Raw genomic sequence first — 25,789 nt, 5'->3', positions numbered from 1 at the left:
GTGGCTGACACGCCAGAAGGCTGTGCTGCCATCCAGCAGGACCTGGACAGGCTGGAGAGTTGGGCGGGGAATAACCTGATGAAATTTAACAAGGGAAAGTGTAGAGTCCTGCATCTGGGCAGGAACAACCCCAGGTTCCAGTATAGGTTGGGAAATTACATATTAGAGAGCAGTGTAGGGGAAAGGGACCTGGGGGTCCTGGTGGACAACAGGATGACCATGAGCCAGCACTGTGCCCTTGTGGCCAGGAAGGCCAGTGGCATCCTGGGGTGTTATAGAAGGGGGTTGGTTAGTAGATCGAGAGAGGTCCTCCTTCCCCTCTACTCCGCCCTGGTGAGACCACACCTGGAATATTGTATCCAGTTCTGGGCCCCTCAGTTCAAGAAGGACAGGGAACTGCTGGAGAGGGTCCAGCGTAGGGCAACAAAGATGATTAAGTGAGTGGAGCACCTCCCTTATGAAGAAAGGCTGACGGAGCTGGGTCTCTTTAGTTTGGAGAAGAGAAGACTGAGGAGTGACCTTATTAATGTTTATAAATATATAAAGGGTGAGTGCCACAAGGATGGAACCAGGCTCTTCTCGGTGGCAAACGATAGGACAAGGGGTAATGGGATCAAGCTGGAACACAAGAGGTTCCACTTAAATTTGAGAAGAAACTTCTCAGTGCGACAGAACACTGGAACAGGCTGCCCAGGGGGGTTGTGGAGTCTCCTTCTCTGGAGACATTCAAAACCCACCTGGACATGTTCCTGTGCGACCTCACCTACGCGTTCCTGCTCCAGCAGGGGGATTGGACTAGATGGTCTTCTGAGGTCCCTTCCAATCCCAAACATACTGTGATACTGTGATCTTTTATTTCTCCTTCAGAACATTCACTGAGATGACCTTTACACACAATGCTCTAAAGCTACCCTCAGCTTTTTCATGAGCACTGTTTTGTAACCTCCACAGGCTCGTGCACATGTATTTGTTGCATCTGTTAAGCTTTGGCACAGCTGTAGGTGCTGGACTTTCTGTCTCTCCATATTCTGAGTCTTTGGATGATGGGGATGTGTCAACTTTTTCCTCCACCTGATTCTTCACCGGGATCTGAATGTGGGTTTCCTACATTCCCAGGTACTTATTGGTTTCTCTACTCCTTTTGCTTGATAGCCTTGAGCAAACTTAACTGTTCCTTCCTATATAATCTGGAAGTCTTACATGTCAAACAAACATCCATGTTCATGAAGTATCTGGAGAATGCAATAGTATTATTACTAGTAATCCAGTATAAAATATATGTAAAGAATTACACATTTTCTTCTACAGTACCTGAGCTTAGAGTTAAAGAGGATTTTTAACTTTGTTTTAAACTGCTTACACATAACTTGAAAGATAAACATCACAAATCAAATTAAATTGGATAGTCAAACTAACAGGACATTTTCTCAAGAGGTAAGTTCTGGTCTAGCAGAACACAAAATAGATAAACACAAAGAACAGCAATCCAAAAATCACCAAAGCAAAAAAGAAAACAGGTATATATAAATGTTTTATGGAAGGCTCTGGGTTTCTGTGTTTTCAAAGACGTTCTGTTCCTCAGAATAGTGCAGTGGTGTTTGTTAAAATGTTTATGGAGTAGGAATCCGAGCAGTTCCCCAAAATCCTGCTGTAAAAGAGGGCATCTTTATCTATACTGTATGTGCGACTCTTAAGGGACAGATGCAATGCCATATCCTTTTGTGATATTTATGAACATTTTATTAATATTTTATTTGCAGTTAGTGTATGTTCCACCAAACTTGCCTTACATGTTAATAAGTGTTTGCTAAATTTTTAATTCTACTAGTGGTTGCAAAATGATACATTGTTTCTAATAAAATTTTTCAAATTATGTCTTTTTTTATCTTGCACAGACTTCAAATATATTCTTACAAGCATTAGGGTAAAATGACTCTGCAAAATCCGTAGATTTTTCCAGTAGAACATTTTCAAGTTGTTCTTCATCTTTTACGGCTATCCTTTTAGGGGTGAAGTAATACCTTTTGTCTACAGAATTCCTATAAATTGTTTCACTGGTGTAGACCTACAGTCCACGTAGGGCAGAAATGCTATTTAAGGAGGACACTGTAGCCTAGCTACTACTGGTGTGTGTGCCAGGATGTTCACTCTCACAGACAAGGTCTCCCTTTGACTCCAGGAGATATTTCAGCTTTTGGAATCACCATTTTGTACTCTCCTGGTCTGCTTCTCACTGCTGTACCAGATGCTCCGTTGATGGCTGCACATCGCCATATATTTGCAGAATTTATACTGTAAACACTGGAAGCTGAAAGAAAAGGAGGAAAGATCACACTGTCTGAATTTAGCTGTCCAATTTTCCTGCTTAGAAGTGCTTTCTGGAAGTCTCTTCGTAATACCATAGGGAATTCAGACGTGGGAAGTGGCCCTTGATAAATGCCTATGTAGCCGTGAACACATGGTAAATATTCTGCTGATCTAAGATAATTCACTTTGGGAGCAGAAACTTTTACTTCCCTTGCAAGAACAGATCTATGAGAAAAAGTCTGCAGTGTGCTGGGAAGGGCTTACAAAGAGGGAAAAATAGAGGTTTATTTGCTAATTCATGCAGATAATTTGTTATAATATTGCATTGAAACATGAGGAGTGTAGAGCTCAGGGTAGAGCTGGCTTTAATTTTCCTCATGCCTTGAGCTAGCCTAGAAAAAATCTGTGAGGCATTTAAGAAGAGATGTAAGACCAGTGCATTGTCTTTCCTCAGTGAAATGTGTTTCAAAATAATTCTTATATTTTAATGTATTGTTGATTGTAGATTTAATACTACCTGAAATAATTAGGTTTTGTCCATGCCAGACAAATTATAGCTTTTCTCTTCATATTGAAATTGAATATCACTATATAAAGTTAGTAGTGATTATCCATATATGGGTTCATGCAGGAAAGTCTATGACAACAATGGTATTAACCTTACCTTAGCAGTACTGGTAGAAATCTATGGTCGATGCAAAAGTTTGAGAATGAAATTATATCCATGAATTTCATCATGATTATTTGCACGTTTCTACACCTCCACTCTCCATTGCAATGCTACATGTTCCAAACACAGCCAGGCTTAGCCTAAACCAAGAATCCCGTAACTCATCCATTTTTGCAGTTTACTCTAGGCTTACTCTCTCCATGGCAAAGTCCCCTTCTATGCTATTGTACAGAATCTGGCAATTCTGAAGACATTTGTAAAATAACTGCTGTGATTTTAAAAGTTGATAAGACTTTTACTGCCTGAAGGAGGTAGGTTATGATGTGTTCAGACAGATAGCAGAAAGCATGTTGGCTTCCCAGTGGAGACAGAATCATTGCTTTTCCTAAGCGTACTCTAATATGCTTCATTTAAAGCCCTACTACTAATTCAGGAAGGAGAAGTGTCCAGTAACATGCAGGGTAATCTTTTCCTCCACGAGTTTTAGCTCTGTGTTAACAGCAGCTTCTCAAGAATAACTCAGCCTTGAGTATTAACTTATCAGAGCTCAGAGGAAAATCTACTGATAATGTTGCCCCTCTCTTCTGAAAATATTGTCTGAGCTGGAAAATGCAGTGTAGCAAGTCTGCTGAAGAATCAAAACTTGACCGCATTACTAGGAATAAGAATCAAGTAATGTTTTTATAATACTTTCAGCTAATAGATCCTATAATAACCACAACTGAACATCTCCCATCCAAATAAAGGCATTTAATTGTACACGATGAATGCTAGCTGGTCAGACAATCTGTATGTTTAAAGTGCGTTGGACAAAGTAACTCAGATGTGTGTGCAAAGGCAGGTTTTCTTTTCTTTCTTGGAACAAGGCTTTCTCAGCACATTGAGTTCCTTGTGTCAAAGTGAATTTTCAAGTACTACTGGTTTAGATAGCACTGACCTTATCAAGTAGTCTTGTTTGATCCTGTCCATACTGAAATTTTTAATATCTACCACCAAACTCAGCTTTCTTCCTTCCTTTGTACAGCCTCCATCCCTTTCCAGTGTTGTAATGAACTTCTTTTCAAATCAGTCACTTAAATTTCCACTATTGCTTAAGAGACAAATCTGAGCTACAGCAGATTCAATTCCCCACCTAATTTCCATTTTTGTACTTCCCAAGGAAGCTCTTGCAAACCAGAACTTGATGAAAGGTGTCGCAGGACAGCTCTGGACTGAAGCCTTAATACAAGAGTCTCCAAAGCCCCTAAGTTTGTTTGGGGAGTAGAAAGAGGCAGGACAGAAGAAACAATAATTTATCTCCTGCAACAACCAGTAATTATGCATGCTTGTTGTTGCTTTAGACTCTTGGTCTTGGGCCAGTTGAACTGAGTAGCTGGCAAGTCTGCAGCACTGTTTGGAGTCTGGTTGATAGACCATTATGGAATATGAGTGGGAGGAAAACCAGGGCATTTTGGTGGAATACCATCACCACCTTCTCATTTCCAGGGCATTTTTCCCCAGGTACTGCAGTGGGTGGTTTCTAGATATGACAAAGAAAATGTTTACAATGAAGGTGGTGAGACTCTGGCCCAGGTTACCCAGGGAGGTGGTGGATGCCCCATCCCTGGAGACATCCCAGGCCAGGCTGGATGGGGCTTTGAGCAGCCTGATCTGGGTGAAGATGTCCGTGCTCATGGCAGGGGTTGGGCTGGATGAGCTTGGAAGGGCCCTTCCAACCCAAACCATTCTGTGATTCTATGATATACAGTACGCACTACTGAAGGTTGCAAGACCTGCTTTTGGAGGATGAGTGTCCCTTACACTTGGGGAAGAACTTTGCTATGTACCTCTAGCTGCTGTTGCTTATGCTCCCTACCATCGTCATGCATAAGACCATAAAGGCCAAATGGTTCAAGTACTTAAGAGTGCGTAAGTCCAGCTTCATTCAAGTATAGATGCTGGTCACTGCCAGAGAGCAACAGCATGTCATTAATAATCACATCTCATTAAAAGTGTTGTGTTTACAGAATAACAACACCCAGAGCATGCACTGCCAGTGCTAGAGCTAATTATTCCTTTGTTTCATCTGGGCTCCTTCTTCTGTTCCTGTTTCCTTCTTACCCTTAGGAAAAGTACACTGTAGTCTTGGCTACCTTCTTGTCACTTTTGTAATATTACTGTCTGCGCTACTGGAAAAAAAGTAAATGTTGTCCTTGTTTTGCTTCTCTGCAGGAAATAAAAAATCTCATTTTCTTTTGTTCATTATATCTCTTTCCATGGCACAATTCAATACCGTATTTTTCATTCTAGAAATGGATGTGTTTGAAATTCAACTGGAAACTCTGTCATAGACCAACAAGAAGATTCTGATACCACTTTAAAACCTATGAACACAAAGATTTAAAATCCAAGCTCCTTTCATAGGAATCCTGACTTGCATCTTAACACATTCTGCTATGCATTAATGGCTTAGATAGTAATTGCCAATTAACTGTTGGAATTTATTTAGCAAATTCTCAATTCCATTTAATACATATATCTATATATTTGTATATTCTTATATATTTCTATGAAATCCTTTATGTAGTTAAAATTCTATTTAAAAATATTTTTTCTCATCTGCAAACTACATTGTGCATTTCAGAAGTGGAGCCTGCAGAATATGATAAATAGTATTCAAGATTCAGGCAGAACAAATGTGCATATTGAAACATATGGACAAAGAGCGTTTCACAGCAACAGTTTGGATTTGTAGTACTTTAATAGTCATGCTGTGAGCCAAAATTTGTGGTCTGAGCCATCTCTGTTATGGATCTGTTTCCCTTGATTTTGAGCTGGGGAGGGAGCCCAGGAATCAGAAATAATAAAGGAAAAGCAAATGAAAGATGTAACCTAAAGAACAATAGTATTCTGTGTGATGGGCTGCTTTGTTGTTGTTCTGGAATTGCTCTGGCAAAAGGACTGGAAATTTCAAGGGATCTTCCCTTGCAAGCAAATGTGACCCAAATTCTCAGAAAATGCTTCAACTGGCATCCACGTAAGGTATCTTAGGACAGGATTTGGCCCAATATAAAAGCTGAATTGTCAGCTAGTACAGAGTGAGAGCAGCCAACTTCTGTACCACCCCTCAGCGCCCTTCATCCTAAGGCAAGTTTGGGTCAATATGACCAGATCGTGGTGATGCTTTGATTCCTCCTGGAGTGTGTATGGTCTGCTGAGGATACTGCTCATCCACCTTTAGAAGATTAGTCTGTGAATCTCTGCTAAGCTCCGAAAGCACTCAACAGGGCTAAAATCAAAGAAGAGCTCTACCCAACTTCCCCCTACCCTCTCAGACACGCAGGCTATGAGAATACATTTGACAATCTAGTTTCACCACACTTAATCATTCTTTGTGGGCAAAGTCAGGCAAGTTTCTGTAGCTTTAATTTGGGGCTGACACTGGCCATCTGGTTCCTTGGTCCTTTCCGGTTCAAGAGCACATGCCTTCCAAGGTCATTTTTGTTTTTCCTTAGCCCCTGCTCTCAAGCAGATGGTTTGAAACAAATCTATTCAATAATATATAGACATTTTCAGGCAAGCTAGAGCTATGAAAATGGCTGAAACTACAAAAGGGAATGGTCAGCTTCACTCTGATGTAGGCATTAATATTTCTGTTCCTTTGGACTGGGTGTTTTTTCTTGATCAATTTGAGTCACTTGTGGCTGTGCTGCATCACCCTGCCAGAAGGCCTCTACTTGTGTACTAGTTTGAATTCTGCTGTCCTTTTTGAATATTATCAGAACTGAATTAATTCCTTACTCAGTACCTAAACTTGCTTAATTTTGACAGAAACCTCCAGAAACCTCAATTACTCTGCTTGAAGCTCCAATTCCCTTTTCCAAATAATGACATAAGTTGAGGTGATGGGAAGCATTCACTTTAAAAGAATGATTATTTTCAGAGAGCAAACAACAGCAAAATATTTTCAATTGCCTTTTTCCTTTCCCACTACAATCTTTTTTTTTTTTTTTTTTTTTTTTTCTGCCAGCTTTATAAGCCCCTAGTGCCAATACTCCTTCTTGTTGGGATCCAGTGTAAAACTACACAACATCTGCTGTTTAATATACTCTCCATGCATAACAGTGCACTATCCTATGTCACATGAATATGATTATTATAACTTATTTCTGCTCACTACTTACTTGTCATTTCTTTACCTTCCAAGTGTTGCTTGTATTGCATTTAGCACAACAGGGACAAGTTTGCTATCAGGATCTGATGAAAATATAATTGCCTCTTGGAAGAGCTCTGTATTCTATTTCTTCAGCGAGGTGTGCTGTTGCTTCTTTCTCCTCTGTTGCTAGTCCAGCTGGGATCCAGGAATACACATTGGATTTCTTTCAACAGAGAAGAGACAAATTAATTTTCTGCTGCAGGAATTCAAATTATTGGTGCAGAAAAATAATTTAAATACTCTTCCCATTTCCATTGTGGAGGGGGAATGGCTACTGCAAATACAAATGTGTCAGTTTTGTTCTTCTCATTAAAAATCCTGTTCTTTAGAATACATCTGGGTGAAGCAGAAGGTAGGAGTTTTCCAGAAGATGGAAAATCAAAACTTGGGCTAGATCACACCTGTGCACCTAGAATCAGAGAATTGTTTGAACTGGAAGAGACCTTCAAATATCATCTAGTTCCAGCCCTCCTGTCAAGGGCATAGACGAGGCACCTACCACTTCTATGGGCAACTTGTTCGAGTGTCTCACCACCCTTATTCTTCCTTATGTCCAATCTAAATCTGCTCTCTTTCAGTTTAAAACTGTTGTCTCTTGTCCTGTCACTAAAGGTAAAAAGTCTCCATATTTCTTATAAGCCCCTTTTACACATTGAAAAGGTGCAATAAGTTTTCCCTGGAGCCTTTTCTTCTCCAGGCTGAACAACCCCATGGACCTATTAGATCAGGTCAAAAGAAAGTCCACAAAAATGCCTTGCAATAGTAATGCCAAAGAATAGCATTTTAGGAGTCATTAACAGAACTTGTTTGAAATATATTGAGTGTTAATACACACTAGATACTTCTAGATACCTAGGACTGATGAAACAGACGCTGCTTCTGCATGGTCTTTAATGTACAGAATCCATACAGCCTGCAGTGGGGTTTGGATAAAGACATTTGCCCCCTTGATGTTGTTCCTGTTTCTCTTAGCTGCTATCTTCTCAGTAAAGCAGATAGAAGGGTGCAGGAGATGACAAGTAATTGCTCTGCTGGGCACACCCTGAAGGCAGAGAACCAATGAGATATGTTCTGTGTTCTACAGTTCTACAGTTTGATTCAAGGTCCCTGTCATACCTATTGAGATGACCACTTGTGTTAAAGCTATTCTTGTTCCACCTATCAAAAACTAGGCAGTAGTGTTAAAAAAGCCTGCATTAAAACAACAACAACAACAAAACAAACAAACCAAACAAAAAAAACCCCAGGCTTTTCTCTATTTTCAGATCCCAGGATATCAGAAGTTTTTTTTGAGGCATTGGTTAATACCTCTTCTGCTCAAATACAGTTGACTATTGAGTTTGCAGAGTTCTCACTTTTCAAGGAAGTGACCAAGTTGAACCAGATATCCCTTTTTGGTGTGCTATGAGCTGTCAGAGCCAGGTAGGCCCAGATCACTGCTTCTTCTTTAACTCTGTTCTTGCTTGTTTCTTGGCTTACATTCTAGTACCTGGTAGGTGATGAAGTAAAAAAGTTACCACATAAAACTCGATCATCACCAATACTCCCTACATTCTCTGTGTATGCATGTACCCACGCACAGACAAGTTTGTCTTTCTGGATGGGGTTTCATTTTCATGTGTCACTGCAGAAGGATGTAAGGCTTCATTGCTTACTTGGCCTCAAAGTCCTTGAAAAGAGACACCCAAACAAGTGAGTGCCCACTCCTGCTCTGATCTGTTTTAACCACTGGCTTCACTGTCTGTACCCACAATGATTTTTGCACTTACTTGGCACCTTGTAGTCTCTATGACAACAACAGAAATAACCTGTGAGATAGTTTATGTTGCTCAGCACTCTGCTGCTCATCTGCCTGGCATACCTAGGGGGTGACGAACCTGCCTTGTAATGAACATGTTTCTTCTTCGAAGAGGACAAAGATATATCTGTTATGGGTGAGCTGTATTTGTGTCCTGACTGAGATGTGTCTCATAACATTCTAAGGGATAAAGGATGATTCATCTTAAAAAGAAGTGATTCATTCTGCTCATTCTGCTTTAGAAGCAACTTCTGCTCAACTTTCCAGACATTCTTAGAAAACTGACACCCTCTTCACCTTGTAGATGTGTGCATGCTGATATCATAGCTCTTTCTGAGCCAGAGCAACAGGTGATTATTCATCCTGTCTGAAGGTGCTCCATCTTTGCTCTCCTCTTGGCAGGAGCATCTGATACTTCCAGGAAGACCCATCATGGAAGATTCATAGTAATTATTCCATTCTTCTTAGTAGCAATAAGATCCCAGTTTAAATGCTATTCTAGTTTTGGGCTTTGCTCTTCAAAAAAAGGCACACTTCTTTTGGAATGAGTACAGAGGATGTGACAGGGCATCTTCAAAAACATCCCAGGAGCCTGAAAAAACTGACATGGTAAAGTCTCAATTCTGTAGAGAATGGAGCTGTGATAATTGTGTTCAAAATATGCAAAAATATGAGAATAGACTGTTCTTTCCTCTTAGGGATGGGACAAGGATTTGCAGGCTGCAATTAAAGTAATAAAAATTTCACTTGAATATTAGCAAAAGCTTTAGTTCCAGGGACATTGACCCAAGCAGTAAGCTACAGGATGTAGAAGGGAAGAGACACTGAAGGTTTTTAAGCTGAGAGCAGAAATACATCTGTTAGGACAGGTGGGTTTAGAGATACCAGGGAGTTCTTTGTGGTTCAGCCTTAGTTTTGTGGACTCTCCTGCCCAATTATTGATCTGGTCAATAAGACGATAAATCTTTTCACCTCTAAGTCCTCCTCTCAAAGACATTCTTTGGTTCCCAAAACCTCCATGACAGCTGGTCTTCAGTAAACATGCTAGCTGTTATTAAGACAAGACTGATGTGGTGCAAATACTATACTGTTGCTCAGCACTTTTCAGCCAAAGATCCCAATGCAGTTCATCCTCAAACTGGAGAATGGGCAAGACCATGGAGATGGAGTGAATTTCCCAGCATGATCCCCAAAGCTAGAAATGGAAGGAGGAACTGATTTTAGTCTCCTAAGATTTAGTCTTGCCTATTAGACTTTCATGTGGTATAGTCTGAAGACAGGGCTGAAGTACAAAAGAGGGAGCAAGACAAACTGACCATGTAGATCTGTCTATCAAGACATATCAAGCAGAAGCTTACCAAAGTGTATAAATACCTGATGAGAATGTGGAGGAAGCTAGAGAAGGTGGATCCAGACTCTTCTCAGAGGTATCCAGTGACAAGACAGGAGGTGATGGGCACAAGCTGAAATATAGAAAATTCTGTGTAAACATAAGAAAAAACTTCTTTAATCTAAGGTGGATCAAACATTGAAACAGGCTTCTCAGAGAGATTGTGGAGTCTCTGTCTTTGGAGATATTCAAAACCTGGCTGGATGCAGTCGTGAGCAACCTGCTTTTGCTGCTTTCTGCAGTGAGGTTTGACTGCATGATCTCCAGAGGTTCCTTCCCATCTCAGCTTATCCTTTCATTCTGCAAAGTGTTTTGGGCACTGTTTTTTTTCAAATGTTAGAGGTATCTTAAATTCTCTCTGCCTTTGCTATTATGTATTTCTGTATTTATTAGATTTTTGTGGTCATCCAGGTATTCTACATGGTTATATTTATTCTGTTGAATTTCCTAACCCTTTGTACCTACAAGTTCGTTTTAATGGTCTGTTGTTGTGACTATGATAAAGTCTTTTGAGGCCTTGGAATATATGTGTGCTGGTTTGACTGAAAATTAGTTCATTTCCTTCATATACAACAAAAAATCCAGTTAATTAAGTAAACCATAAGCATTAAAAATAATACCTAGTGGTGGGCATGCTGTCCAAAAGGTGGTGGGTTTTTTTTTTCAGTTTTGCCATGAAATGTCATGTATTTTTGTTTGTTTCAGAAGGACCTACATTAAATTAAATGAAGTTTTGTGTTAAACACTGACTGACCTGAAATATTCAGGTACCTATAGATATTTTTTGCATATGACCTTCTAAAGCTGCCAATAATTTCCCCTTGCACTTTCTTTCCCTACCATATCAGATACTATCAAGTACAAAAGCCTTGCAAATAAAATACTTTGAGCCTAATGCGAAATCCTTTGATGTCAGTAGGAGCCTTTTCGTTGACTTCAAAAGGCTTTAGATTGGGCCCTGTTACAACAGCTTAAATAATGTAGTATGCACACAGTGAATTGGGCTTGGCACATGGATGTTATGAAATCTGAAGAACTGAGTAGTTCTGCGTAACATTGTTCATAATAACAATGGTCTGGAAGAACAAACCTCAGATCCAGTTAATTTAAATACCAAAATTATTTAAGTTGTTAACCTTAGAGTTAATAATCTTGACTGGGCTGTTAACTGTGATGGTAGGAGTTTAGTTGGAAAAAAAAATATTTAATTTTTGAGTAGCTATGGTTTCCATACTGCTGCTAATACTCTTAGAGAAAAAATAGGTTTAGGAAAAAAATTGAGCAATTTAGGCCAGATCTGTACATGTTTTTCTTGTTCATTCTACTTGCAATTCATTTGAGCCCTGACTCTCAGATTAATCAGTAGTTTTATGGGACACTCATGGAAGGAGTTGCTTCTCTACATGAATATGAGTAGAAATGTCAAACCATAGAAATGAGCACTTTCGTCTTATGCTTTTACATTGATCTTTTTGATAAAGTCTTTCAAATGTCTGTGTATAGTTTTCAACAATCTCTTTATATTTCTCTTCTGTACTTCCTGTATTTTTAATATTAACTTAGTTTATTTTTAGCTTTGTTTTCACTATTACATTTCAGAAAGTGCTGTGCTATTTTCCCTCTGTAACAAGTCAACACAAATTCCATCAACTCATAAAGGAGCTGTGATTAAATAATAACTGAGAGTCTCATGAAGTATTCATGATTTCTCTGTATGTCAGAGTCACACTATGGCATTGCCACAGATGCTCATTGTAAGGTGAGGGAGGGAACCCACACACCACTACCAAATTCACTAAGCTATGTTTCATCTAGTATGGTTAACCTTGGATCATTGAATCCATGTGTAGCATAGACTTAAGTTCTCTGAGGAACACGGACTAAATATAGGCTTTAATAGAAGTATGTGTGTTAAGTTAATTTGTTTAATCAGTTTTCCATACTGAACTATCTCCTGGATAAGCCTTTCACAACCTTTGTATTTGGAAGCTCACTATTGTATCGCCTTTTTTTTTTTTTTTTCCCCTCTTTTTCAGTCTTCTTACTTTTACTATCAAAACAATAATAATAACAGAGATAAATGCCTGTCTAGTTGATTTGTTTGTGTTTCAAGAGTTTGGTAAAGAAAGCCTAACCTTTATCTTAAGTCGTGTAGGGAGGTTCTCTCAGCTTAGACTGTAATAGAACTTTCAACCCCTCGTGACTCTTATTACCTTTCATGCTCTTTTGGGAGTCAAGCTTCACAAACTCTAGATGCCTGACTGGAAATACCCTGTTTGGCTCTCTCCTGAAAAGGTTTTTGATCCTGTCCCTCAGCATATCCTGTTTTGGCTGGATGGACATTGATTTCACCTGAATCTACCTGTTTCCCAATTGACCATCCTAATGCTGCTTAGTCAAATGAGTAACCAAATCCATGTTTATTAATGGATAATTTAATTTCACGGTGTGCATTAGCACCTGAAATGCCAGAGCTGTGTTATGTTGTTGTTTGAAAGATGGAACCACCTGGATGGATATACTCCTAAATTAGAGCCCCACTGAACACACACATGGGAATTTGTCTTGGATTTGACTTATATGTTCATAATTCAAGATAGTTGATGTATCTTTACCTTTTTGCTCTGAGAAAGATTGAGATTATTTATGAAATAGTTGTGATGATCTATCTTGTATACTCCTATTTTAGAAAATAGTTGCATGCTTATTACTCCGACAGTGAAAAAAAAGCACCCCGAAAACCCAAACTAAACAAGAAAACCTCAAATTCTGAAAAACAAAAGGCCTTTGGTTTGTACCATGATTTTTTCAAGATATTTTCCAATACTATTTCCCTTTCTTCCCTTTTACAGGTGCATTTAGCTTTTACATGAAGTAACAGAAAACACCTTCCCCACACCCGGATGTCCCACTGTAAATAACTGATATTTTCGGTCAACTCTGATCAATTATAAATGAAAGAATAATACTTGGCTTATGTAAACTCCTCTCCTATCATCCTATTTAGCTTTTTCTCATTCCTCCCTTCCCCCCCTTTATTTTTCTCCCCTGGTCTTTATATCCTTTGGAATAAACAACTGTCTGTCCTTATTTCTCTTCTCCCACCCACCTCCCTCCTTTTTTTAACCTCCCTGGTTTCATTACTCTTCCTTCCAGCTCATCTCCTCTAACTCCACAATCTCATTTCAGTAATGCCTGGTACGCTGCTTTCACTCTGCCCATGGATCACAATGAAATCAATTCATCAGGTTTCTCAATCAAAGATTCTCCCATCTCTACAAAAAACTTTGGCTTGAAAGTAATATTGTGCTAGATCAGCTTTCGTTGGAAGGTCCTGGCACTGTGACAACTGGTGGCACTTTAGGACTTATTCAGAATTTCTGTCCAAAGGAAGTAGTCTTCTTTGCAAATACTGTGTGTAGGAATTAGAAAAGCCTCTGTAATAGTTTTTGAAAAATACGTAAATGCAAATTTATCCACATCAAATGTTCAGAAAACAAAGTCCTTCAGCTTCTAAGAAAATGTAAATTTGGAGGACATTTTACATGGATGACTGCCATGCTTTCTGTCAGCTTTTTGGATAATAGTGCCCAGGGACTCTATTGACTCTCTATTCTGATTTTCAGAGAGTGAGGTAGGGCTTTTTTTGGTGGCTGTTGGGTGGTTCTTTTTTATAATCCTGTCATCAAAGTACAAACCAAACTCTACTGATAAATCAAAAGATATTCAGATAATCACAGGAATCTAGGAGCCAGAGTAGGAAGACAAGGATGAACATCTTGATAAAATGAGGGGTTATCATGGCTGTTAACCTTCCTCTAGAATCAGTTCTGAAACTATGAGTGGTAAATAGATAAATAACAAAGAAAACAATAAAGCAGCATGTTAAAAGATTCCACATATTTGTCAGTAGAGCTTAACAGCATTAAACTTTATGTCAGCAGAGATCTGTGTCCTACAGCTGCTCTCTCTGGTTGTACTGGGACTAGCAGAGCTCTCCCTATGGCTTGCTAAGGCTTAAATATATCAGATAGGCTTAGGATTAGATCTTTGTGGAGGTGAGCTGTGCGGGTGCTAGTTCCTCATTTCCTCTAGAAATTTCCTTTTCAGCTTGTATGCATCCCCCTAGCAAAGTTTTTCATCGTTTTTCAGTTTTTGGTTTTTGTTTCCCCTGGTCATGGCCCAGATGCTCTTTTTCTCTGTGTTTCTTTTCCCATTGTCTTCTGCTTTGACCTTACCCACTCAGTTTTGAGCAAGGGAACCACATCTGACAATACCAGCACAGGCACTATTTTTAACTCCCTTTATTCTTCGTAACGTATAGAGTTTAATTAGCCTTCACAGCAGATCAAACCTGGGGATGTTAGTAGAGGGTCATGATCAAAAGGGATGTGAATGTATTTATGACAGACAGGACAATCTTCCATGACAATCTTCAGTCTTACACATCTGTTTGCCCTCCTGATACTATATTTAGTGCCCAGATTAACTGTTGCATCTCTCGTTAGGGGCTATAAGCTGGGCATGTTCTGAAAGAATACTGACATTTAGGAGCTAATGACATCCATCTACTCCATTTTCCCTCACTTTAAACCAACAGCAGTTTCTCTCATAATATTCTTGCACCAAGTCAAGCTTCTAGATCCAGAAAAGCCATACTATTGAGAAGTTCTACTAATTGTGTGTTGTTATCTTTGCAAAATGTGATAGACGTGAGTCTCCAAAAAGTGCTTGAGGTAAAATCTGAGCTCCTTTGATTATAATAATTGTAATATCTGATTATTATGATGTAAATTTTCTTCATCTGTGAAAAAAGCCCTATCCCATCCCCTGGTGAGGAAAAAAAAAAATAAAAGAAAATTAATTGCCTTCTGTCTCCTCAGTGAGGTCTTTCCCCCTCTCTACCCCAGGGGAAGGGAACAGTCCCCCAAGAAAGAAGTGCTTTGGGGATTGATATAATAAATAAAAATAATGTATTTATTACATACAGGAAATTAGACAATTGTGTTCAGTAGCTTTCAGCATACAGGAATCTCCTTGCTGTTGCATTCCTTCTGAGAGGAAATGGCCTGAACAGGGTGCTGCTAGAATTTCTATTTCAAATCAGATTTTGGAAGAGGGTTGTCATGAGATAAGGCAGAGAGAAGGGTAGAAACGAGTAACCTAAACCAATTCACATTATAAAGGTGGTTCGACTTTTGGTCACGCTAGGTTTACATCTGAATAGTTCTGTTGGCAAAGGGAAGGAATCCATCCCACTAAACATTTTTGGTCTGAGGGGGGACCACTATTTATTCTATTTTGATTGAATGATGGTGTTAAGACAATCACGAAGTTGTGACTTAGAACTGAAGACTTGGGCTTGGCCCTACTCTCAACCTTCTAATTGGCCCTCAATAAGTTAGGCCTCTCAAACTTGGTATGTCCCAATGTAAAAACAATTTCTTAGCTCCAAACGCATTTTAAGCCTTGCTGTCCTCAGATTAGAAAAACTGCTGGGTCCTCTCTAACAGTGACTGTAAATTTGAGCATCTCTCCTGCCAGTCTTTGCAATTCCTAAGCTCAAAAAGGTTCCAATGTCCTCTGATGTCCTGGTGGGCAGGAACTCGCTCAGCACCTTTGAGAAAGATTTCCCCTTATCCCACAACAGCACAGGATGTCTTTACAATGCCCTCCTCAGAGATCCATCCTGAGATACATCCCATCATTTAGTAGGAGGAAAAACATGGGCCCTACAACAACATAGCTGTTGATCTGAGAGGCCAGACAGTAAAATTTCAATGGCTGGGAAGCAAGAGCATGTGGTTTTGCACAAGAGGTGAGTTTGCTAAGACTCTGTCAGCATATCTGGCACAGCCGTCCAAAGAAGCAGGCTGTGCTGACTCCAGAGCTATGATGGGCTAACTCGGGCCCTTGGTTTTCATACTTTGTCACCCAGTAGGACAAGATAAGCTCCATAGTGGTGCAGGCCAGCACATAGAGACAGAGCAGTCTGGAGTCACTGGACCCAGTGAAGAGGTTAGTGGGATGCTTTTTCTGCCTCAGACTGCCAGGGGGATGAGGAGACATGTGGAACTTCAGGAAGAGATGCTCTGAGCTGCTGGGATTGGCATGAAGGATGGAAGTTTCCTCTGCCCAGGTCTCTTGGGCATACCCTTAGCAAACTGAATTACTTTTGGTGGCATTGTGTACAATGGTAACACCTGAGCACAAATCAAGAAATGCTGATCAGCTACTTCGAGTCTCATAGCTCATTATAATACTGCAGAAGAACAAGGAATGTGCTTACACATATTATTAACTTTCTGTCATGCTGGTACATTGCGATTACCTGAAATGCGACAGTTTCCCAAATACAGAGCACTGACACTCAATACAACAATTAAGTTGCAACTTGTGAATGCAGTTGTGCTGGTAATTGCTGACGTATCTACTCAAATCTGCCTAATTATACAGTGACTTACCAGAAATTCCATTCTGATGTAATTAAATTGTCTATGCCATTTTGAACAAGGTGAGTTTTACAACCTGAGGATACCCACTTGTAGAAAATTATTTCACTGCTGTTTCTCTCATCTCGGGCTATTTCTTCCCAACATGTATGATATTATCCGAGATAGAATCTGAATCATGTATTGGACTTCGATCTTTTTACAGTCAGTTCTGCTGCAGTTTACTTACAGGTCCTTCCCTGTGTATTAAACAGACTCTGATTCAAGAATAAGGCTAGCCTAGCAATTACCAGTATTCCTAATTATGTCTTTCCCAAGAGAGCTGGATAGCATGACTATTTATATTAAGTTCTGGAAATTAATACAACCCGGCCTGAAGGTGCCATGGTCAATATTAAATTAAGATCTAAATGGTAGATGCCATATAAGTGGACTTTTAAGTGGTATGTTGCCCAGGAGAGACAGTGTTGGGTTGTTTGTTTTTATTTGGTTTTACTTTATTTTGTTTTGTTTTCTAGATGAGCTTCTAATGTCCTGAGAGATTTTCGTCAGTAAAATGCTGCTCAGTGTGTATTTAACTTACTCGCTTGGTTTAATTCACAGGAGTTCCAAACCTGTGATAGTCCAGCCTACAAAGGCTGGCTCTTTATTTCAAACTGCAGAGTTCTGCTGGAAATGCACACCTTTAAACCTCTGCAGAAAAAAAGTATGTGGTCAGGAAGGGCTACAGGATAATTACCTGAACCTGTGCCACAGTGGTTTGAAAACGTGAGACTCTAAAGAGGTTCCTTTGATCACTCACTCAGCAAGAGTCACGTTTTGTACCTGGGGAAGCTGAGAAGCAGTGACCACGACTCCAAAGTGACACTGAGATGGATTACTCAGGGAATCCTGGAAGGGAAACGGAGCCAGTGTTGGCATCAATATGCACTAATCTATGAACAGCTCATACCCATCTTCTAGTGACATTGCTGCTGCCACTGGGTTATAGGAGAGGTAATTGTCTTGACTAGGCAAAGGTTTGGGTGCACTAGCCTTTCTGCAGATTCCTGTGTTTGGAGATGGCTTTGAAGGTAAAAAAAATGGGAAACCTAAAACTGACATGAATTATACTGGAACGAAATCATCTTGGAGGCACTATATGATTTAATTAACAGAATAGCTGTCTAGTCTTCTTTTACTAGGCAAACACAGTCCTCCATAAGCTAGTATGACCTTAAAAAAAAAGCTAACTCTGTTTAGTACCTTTTTGGAGTTTAAATAATTCTCATTCTAATAGAGGTGCCTTTGTCCTAGTGTTTCCGCTGACAGTCACACAGGACTAATGTGTTGGGCAACAACAGCTGCTACAGAATATTCTATTTTCTTTTGGATTCCTACTTCCTTTCTACTTCCAGTGAAGCCTCCTTCTGTGTAAATCACTTTCTAAATTGTTTTCAGCATACCTGGTCCATACAGAGGTGCCTGAAGCCAGAGCACAGTCCACGAGGTCAGTAAAGACAGAGATAAACAGGAAAAAGGATAAACCATCCAGTGACTAATGCTTCTCTCCATCTCCCCTGCATTTTATCCTTTGCCCACAGCCTCTGGTTTCCCGTATTTTCTTTTCTACGTGTAATTCTCTCAGTTGTGCATCTGACTGATTCCCTCTTGCTGAGATAGCAGTTCCCAAATGCTTACACTGCAGTTTGCTGCTTTCATGCACTTTTCTGGCCCTTGTTCTGCCTTTCTGAATGTCTTTGGAGGACTTCTGCTATCATTACAAAATATATATATTTTTTCCTTTATTGTCAGTGGAGCTCTCTGCAGTGTTAGGCAAATTATTTACTTCTGTCTTGGACTGAGCATCTCTTGCTTTTTGCTTTTCTGAGATTGGGAGTAAGCAGGGTTTAACTCATAGCTATCCAGTCATGAGAGAAAAGACAAGATACTTTGGACAACTAGAGCTCAAAGCTGTTTGTCAAATATGACAGACATCACTGGATTACATATGGTGGCTGTGAAAGAAATAACAAAGTTTCTAGTCAGAAGCACATTGGCTGAATGGACAGCCCAAAGACTAGATTTATTAAGTTTTTAACATTTTGGTCCCTTTAACCGGCTCTAAACCACCACTGTATGCCACTCATTGGGGAGGAGCTACAAAGAGAGACTGTATCACCCAGATCCTCTACCAGGCTGGAATCAAGATCTCAAGGAGAATTAATGCATTTGAATTAATGCATTGTCTGTATTTTTTAACTTAACTAGATAAGAGACCAAGACCTTTGGACATTTAAAGGAAGAATGACAACTGTGTCCTTTGGTTTACGTTAGAAAGAAACAGGCGCCACTTTCTTGTTTCCTTACAAGAGGGATATAACTTTTCAAGAAATTCAGTCATAAAAGACTAAAATGAACTCAGGGAGGAGCTACGTCTGGAATTTGTATAAGTACAAAGGAAAAGGCAATTAGCTACCCATATCCTATTGAAAGTCAATAGCCACTTTGAAACTCCCAGCAGTAGACCTCACTAAAAGCAAGCTGCAGTAAATGTGAGTGAAACAGGGGAACCAAGAAAAGAACAAAGATCAGAAGAAATATGTTAAGACAGAAAGAGGTGTGGAAGTATGAAGCACATGTTGTAGACAGAGCTGTGATGGAAGCTGCACACGCACTCAGTTTGTTCTTCATTATCTCATAACATATGTATTGTTCCCATTGCAAATTATTTTTTTGGTTTTGTTTCTGGGTTTTGTTCATTTGTTTTTAAATGGGGTCCATCCTCTGCTGTGCTTTAAAAGGTAGCAGTGTCTGTCTCTACTTTTTCTCTTCCACAGGTGGCACCTTATGCCTTCTGCTGAAACTTGTGGACTCTGCTAGAGGAGCTGGCAGTTGATGGGAATTTTGAAGAATAAAGGTTTTGACAGGAGAGCCAAAATCCTCCACAATTCCTACTTCAGGCACATATGACTTTCAGTGGAGTTGAGCACAAAGGCTTTATTGCTAAACAGGACCAGCTGTGAGAAAGAAGCAACTTCGTAATAACAAGGCCCCAACGTCGGGCAAATCAATGGACCTATCAACAGTGAGACTCCAGTGCGTGGACAGCTCGTGAACATAGATGATATCCAATTAGCAAATGCATGCTCGGAGCGTGGACGCGTGATCAGAGAATAGTTGCATATATAAGGAGGCTCGTTTCTGTAATAAATGGCTTTGTGTGATTCACATTGAATCGGAATGCTGAGTCCTTTATTCACTCCAATAATTGCTGAACGATGTACAACCCACTATTAATTAAATGAGCAAACGTCCACAATCATGTGCCAACGCATCATATTATTCTAAGGGGTGTAGAAAGTCACTTCCATGCAGACTGTCTTGAAATGCAAACTGCTGCTTCAGCAGTTATCAAAATATTTTCTCCTGGATTTTAATTTTACTAATAAGTGTTGCCATGTAATTGCAAAAAATATTTTTGTATGATTTGTCTGCTGTTTCCTTAGAAGTAGGACATAACCATTTCCTAATAGGAAGCCTTTCCATTAAATAAACATCAGTCCAGTCATAAATCAGCAGAATAACAGTGCAGTAATTGCTTGGATTAAGGTACAGTCATAAAACCAAAGCCCAGTATAAAAATGAGTGGTCATTTCAGACTTTTTGGATGTTACATTCAACTGATATTTGGGGGGAAGGTATTTTCAGTATGAGGCACAGCAAAAAGGGTGAATCTAAATCCTTTTGCACTGACTAGGTGATTCACCTCCTGTCCTCCCTCTGTAGCTTTTTTGCTACCATGGCTATTCAGTAAAGACACTTTGTATTTCAAGTAATTTGCTTTTTATAAGACTAGGTAGATATGATTTTGTAATTAACCACAATGTCATTATTATTTTAGTATTCTATTTGATGAGTATTCAAATGCTGCCAGGAAGCAGAATGCACATCCCATGAATGGCAGAGGTGCCTGTGAATCCCAATTGCTAACAGCTGGGATAATAGTATTGTCTTGGGTTGACGAACCCATTTGGATTTTATTATACTTCACATGTTACAACCAAGAACTTCACTAACCTTAGTGCTTACACTTTACTCATGCACACTGCCTCAGCACTGCAGCAGTGGCTGTTTCCTCACTGTATCTTGATGGAGGAGCTGATCCAAGACCCGCTAAGGCCAATGGAAAGCTTGTCACTGAGCTTCCTGGGCTTTGGATCAGTCCCACAACTTACTGCCAGCAAAACAAGTATTCATAGATGACTGAGCATTTTCACAATTATAATAACATTTTTGTTATTTTAAAAGGAAGTCATTTTTCAGTACTTATGACAGTGATTATAGTATTCAGCTCCTAGCTGGGAAACTGTTCTTGCAAATGAAAAATGCTAGAACATATCTGATAAGCAACAAATCAGCATCCTGATATACAAGTAGTTTAGTTTTCATAGATCACTTGAGGAGCTTTGTCAACTGATGCCCAAGCAAGTTTTAAGCAGGCTGAGTGACGATGGAGGCACACAAGAAAATATATACAGAGCTGCCTTGGTCTGGAAGCAAAGCATGATCATCAACTGCTTGATGTCACTGTTGTCATGTTTGTCCCAATCACAAGGGATTCAGCACAGATCTCTTGTATTTTCATACTGATGATTTTACAGTAGGTATGTCCTGTTAAGCCTCTTTTCTCCTTTGTCACTGGACGCAATTTTCTGAAGCTACAAAAAAAATCATTAATCAGCTGTTGCAGTGGTAGAACAGAGAAATACGAGGCTGTGTCTTGACAGAAAACAAACTTTTCAGTTCACCACACATTACTGATCTCAATTCACATTACCATCTCACAGCATTCTGAAGGACTATGAGTCCTTTCCTCAAGTTTAGGATCTTCTAGATACTTAAAGACTAAGGTGTTATCACAGTGTAAAAGAGGGCTTCGAAGTAAAACTGGTTTTGAAACTCTGGGCACTCATCCCATGGATAGTGACCAAGATTTCTTTTTGAAGATTATGTGAAACTTTCTAAGTCATTAAGAAGTACAGTTTTGTAGCTTTCAATGGTTTCCACTGTGGAATTATGAAGTATTTCCATTTCATTCTTTTTTGACATATTAGATAGATTTGGGCTATACATGCAGTAATAAAATCAATAATGATAAGAATCATTACCAGTAATAGGTTGTTGTGTATTGATAAGGATCATGGCTAAAAACATTGTGGCATAACTAGTTCAGCCAGACACAGGAGGTGACACATTCAGTGTAGGGGGAACTGCGATCTACATATTAACCAGGAGCTAACAAGCCACAGATCAGGCCAGCTGACCGATACTGGAGGTGGAGGATGTGCTGGAGGGCACATCCCATCTTCTGATTTGCCCAGCTCCGCAAACAAAAGGGAAAAGCTGAGACCCTTCATTGTGGCCCAAGACTTGTCCAGACTTGTCAATCTTTCGCAATCGCCCCTTTCCCCCGCCACAACTTTCCTTTACTCAGAGAGATATAAAAAAGCTCACCTAAAACAGCACTGGTAGGGAATCCAGCAACCTGAGGACCTCAGCCCACCAGCCTCACTGAGGGGAATCCAGCACCCTCAGGACTCTCAGCCCACCAGCTCTGCCGAAGGGAACTGAACCAGACATTGGAGGATTCTGCACTCCTGAACTGCAAACCCCAGCATCCTCGCCGTGAAACATCGAGGCCACACATCATCATACAAGTCCTATCATCCATACTGTGGGGTCGTAACAGAGAGACTGGATCTCTCACTCCTTTCTTCCTTTCTCTCTGCTCCTTCCTTCTCTCCTTTTTTCTACACTCCGATTTCTTTGTCTCTCCTTACGTATATATATTACTCTCTCTTATACCTTAGTTTTCCTTCCCTCTCTATCACGCTCTTTCTCTCTTTTCCTTTTGAACATAAGTGTGACATAACTTTAAGCTCTGCTGTTGGATTCTGGTTACATTTCATATTATAGCTACTAATGGTTGCCAATACATCGCTTGTAGGAGGACTTTTGCTGTTAATGTACTTATAAGTTCTGTTATACTTTTGCCAAGTCACTATTCGCTGTAACTGGTATTCCAACATGTACTTTTAGTAAAACTCATAATTGAATTGGACTCCGGGAGTGATTGTCTGTCATTCACTTCACAGAACCATGCAGAATTAACCCAGAGTTAACTCACACCTGGTCTCATCTCATGTAAGTTCATACATTTGTATTATAGTAATGCATGGGATCCTGTGGTACTAAATACTGGACTACTACACCATTTAGAAAATTGGTAGTTGCCCCAACATCTCCAGATAATCTAGTTAATGTCAGAATCTCAGTGATTCTGGGAAGTCTACTTGGGCAAGGATACTAAGGTTTGCTTGTTTCTCTAAATCTGATCTCAACAAAATTTCTGAAATTATAAAAATGAATTCACAACCAGCCATGTTGGTACTTCATTCAAAAGGTTAACCTGACAACAACTATTTCTCCTGAAGCATTTGGCAATATGTTCTCTGGTCTTCTTCAGGCCTAACAGTTCCTGAGATATCATCAGTAGTTTGTTGCAAACATGAAAGTTAACATTTCAAAAATGGTATTTGGGTTTGATTTTATTGCTTTGGGACAGAGATTCGTTCCCTTATTTTCCTGTAACTAGGTCTCATGACTTCAAAGGTCATGTTAGAGAAATAGTGTCTAGAAACAGATGGGTAATAGTGGTTGAAAAATTTTAGAGGAAAAATGAATGCTGACAAAACAAATATAAGATGTGAAGAACCTCGTCTTGACCTTGACTCAAGGCAAGAAGGAGTCTAAGAATGAGCTTTTCAAGCGTTTTTTAAACTTGTGCAAATGCCAGCTGAAAGGCAGAAAAATCACTGAAACATTCTCTTAAAAAAATTACAGACGCTGGATGGTTTCTTGGAATGGCTTTGTGTTTTTAAAACGGTTTACTTTTAGCTAAAACAATCAACACTTGTGGCCTTGCTGAAACCTTTTGTGAAGAGAAACAGTGGCTTTTTGGCAGGGATGCCTTCCAGCAGGGTTGCCTCTACAAACTCTGAGAACATGGAGATGTCTGGAGTGAGAGTCAGACAGGGCTGTCTTGGAGTTTCTGACTGTGGAGCATGTGGAGTTTGGTTCGACAGAAGTCAGGGCAAAGCCGAAGCAGTGGTCATGTGTGTTAAGACATAACATTAGAAGTTGAGCATCTCTCATAACTTGCAGTCTGGACTGACCCATTTCACTAGTCCCTTGTTTTGCCTGGCTCTAGAATAGCCAGGCTTATCAAACATTCCTACTGCTGGCCACATGAAGTTGTGCACATAATAGAGAAGTAAACAGTACATTACTTGCTCAGAATTACACAAAACACTCTATTTGTCATGGACCAAATTGTGATGGCAGTTGTCCCAGGAGACTGTGCTATAAGCATCCTGTCAGTTAAAGTAAAACACCTTGGATCAGGCTTCACAGACTGAAAGAATTGAGGCCTCACCACTCCCAACTGGCGAAGATAAAACTGAGCAGCCTCGGCATGTTACATATGGAGGAGACTGAACCATGATAAAGGAGGAGGAGAGTTTCCAGCTTGGCAAGGCCTAGGGGCATGCATCTGTTCTCATCCTGAACCCGCCAGCACCATCTCAAGCTCTGAATCCTTCTTTTCCCCTGGCACCACAGAAGAAGCTCATTACCAGCACCATTCCTTTCCTCAACATCACCCCCAAGGCACGGAATGAAATGGCCAAGTTACTTTCATACTGGCGATAATTGTCTTCATGTCATCCAGCAGTGAGGCCATGGCAAAAATACAAATGGAGCAGATCTGGTCTATTGAGCAGAAAAGGGAAAGGCATTACATGTAAGAGATCAGTTTGGTGTGACACCATGCTGCTAGTCCTCCATCTCAGTTCAGTTCAAAGCTTAGAGTCCCAACAAAAACAGCTCTGTGGCTTTTGCTATAAACTGAGCACTTCCAGGTTTACTCGTTAGCCTGGAGCTAAGGTGTTGTGCTGGTTTGACTGAAAATGAGTTAATTTTCTTCATGCAGTTAGTAACCTTTCTCTTTCATAGCTAGCATGCTCATTATTTGGACTTAGTTTGAGAACAAGAGATAACACCCCAGGACAGAGTTAATGTTTTTAATTGCTCTGGTCTGAGAGCCAAGGACATTCTGAGTGCTCTGCCCACAGGTGGGTGGCATCGAGGAAGGGGGCATGGATGAGGGGCTTGTTTGACATCCAGACTGATCAATGAGAGTATTCCATCCCATTAGTGTCATACTCCATTGTTAAAGAGAGTTGGGATCTTCCGGGCTCTCTTGGGCATTTCGTGCTCTTGCTCTCGCTCTTGGGCGTTTAGTTTGGGACGTGTAGTGCAGCCTTTTGCCATTTTGCAGAGGCCTCTGGGCTTTTCTGCATTTTTCCTCTTTTGTTTTTGCTCTCTTTGGGATCAGCTGTTTGGGACCAGGGAGCTGCTTCCTGGGACTGGCTGCTCAGTTGTAGACAGAGTTCACGAGGAATTGCCTTGAGTATCTTTTGTTTCTATTTTATATATATTTACTAGTAGTATATTACTATTTTGTTATTTTATTAAACTGTGTTTATCTCAATCCAAGTTTCGCCTTTCCTTTTCAATTCTCTCCCCTACTGGGGGGGAGGGAGTGAGTCAGCAGCTATTGTGGTTGTATTGATAGCTCGGGTTAAACCACAACAGGTGTCTGAGGCTTGTCTTTCCTCGCCCTCTCCAATGTCTCCAGAAGATAAGGCAGACCCAGGAAGATGCAAGCAACATACAAATATGCAGCGATCTTGCTGCAATGCAAACCCGTACACTAAACCGTGTCCCCAAAAACCTCACCTCTGCATCTTTTAAACCCCTCCAGGGCCAGAGTCTACTTGCAACAGCCATGTGCCAAGGAGATGCTCACAGCCCGCTCTTCCCTAAACTTTTGTCTTACTCATTCTTGCTGCCCTCTCCAGCCCACCCACAGGGC

The 25,789-nt window shown here is 40.2% G+C and overlaps 1 long non-coding RNA gene across 1 annotated transcript in view; it reads right to left on the bottom strand.

Annotated features, from left to right (window-relative positions):
- Positions 1-414: 414 nt before the first annotated feature.
- LOC110365848 (uncharacterized) overlaps positions 415-25,789 on the bottom strand; it is a 95,846-nt gene continuing 70,471 nt past the window's right edge. The window contains exons 4-6 of the long non-coding RNA XR_002425735.2: positions 10,345-10,433; positions 7,141-7,335; positions 415-2,308 (exon numbers count right to left, since the gene is read on the bottom strand). This is a non-coding gene — a long non-coding RNA (uncharacterized LOC110365848). The remainder of the gene's footprint in view (positions 2,309-7,140; positions 7,336-10,344; positions 10,434-25,789) is intronic.

Source organism: Columba livia, chromosome 4 (assembly GCF_036013475.1).
Source record: "Columba livia isolate bColLiv1 breed racing homer chromosome 4, bColLiv1.pat.W.v2, whole genome shotgun sequence".
In the NCBI taxonomy this organism is placed as follows: domain Eukaryota; kingdom Metazoa; phylum Chordata; class Aves; order Columbiformes; family Columbidae; genus Columba; species Columba livia.
The sequence above is the reverse complement of the archived record's forward strand: the minus strand, read 5'-3'. Positions and strand labels throughout refer to the sequence as shown.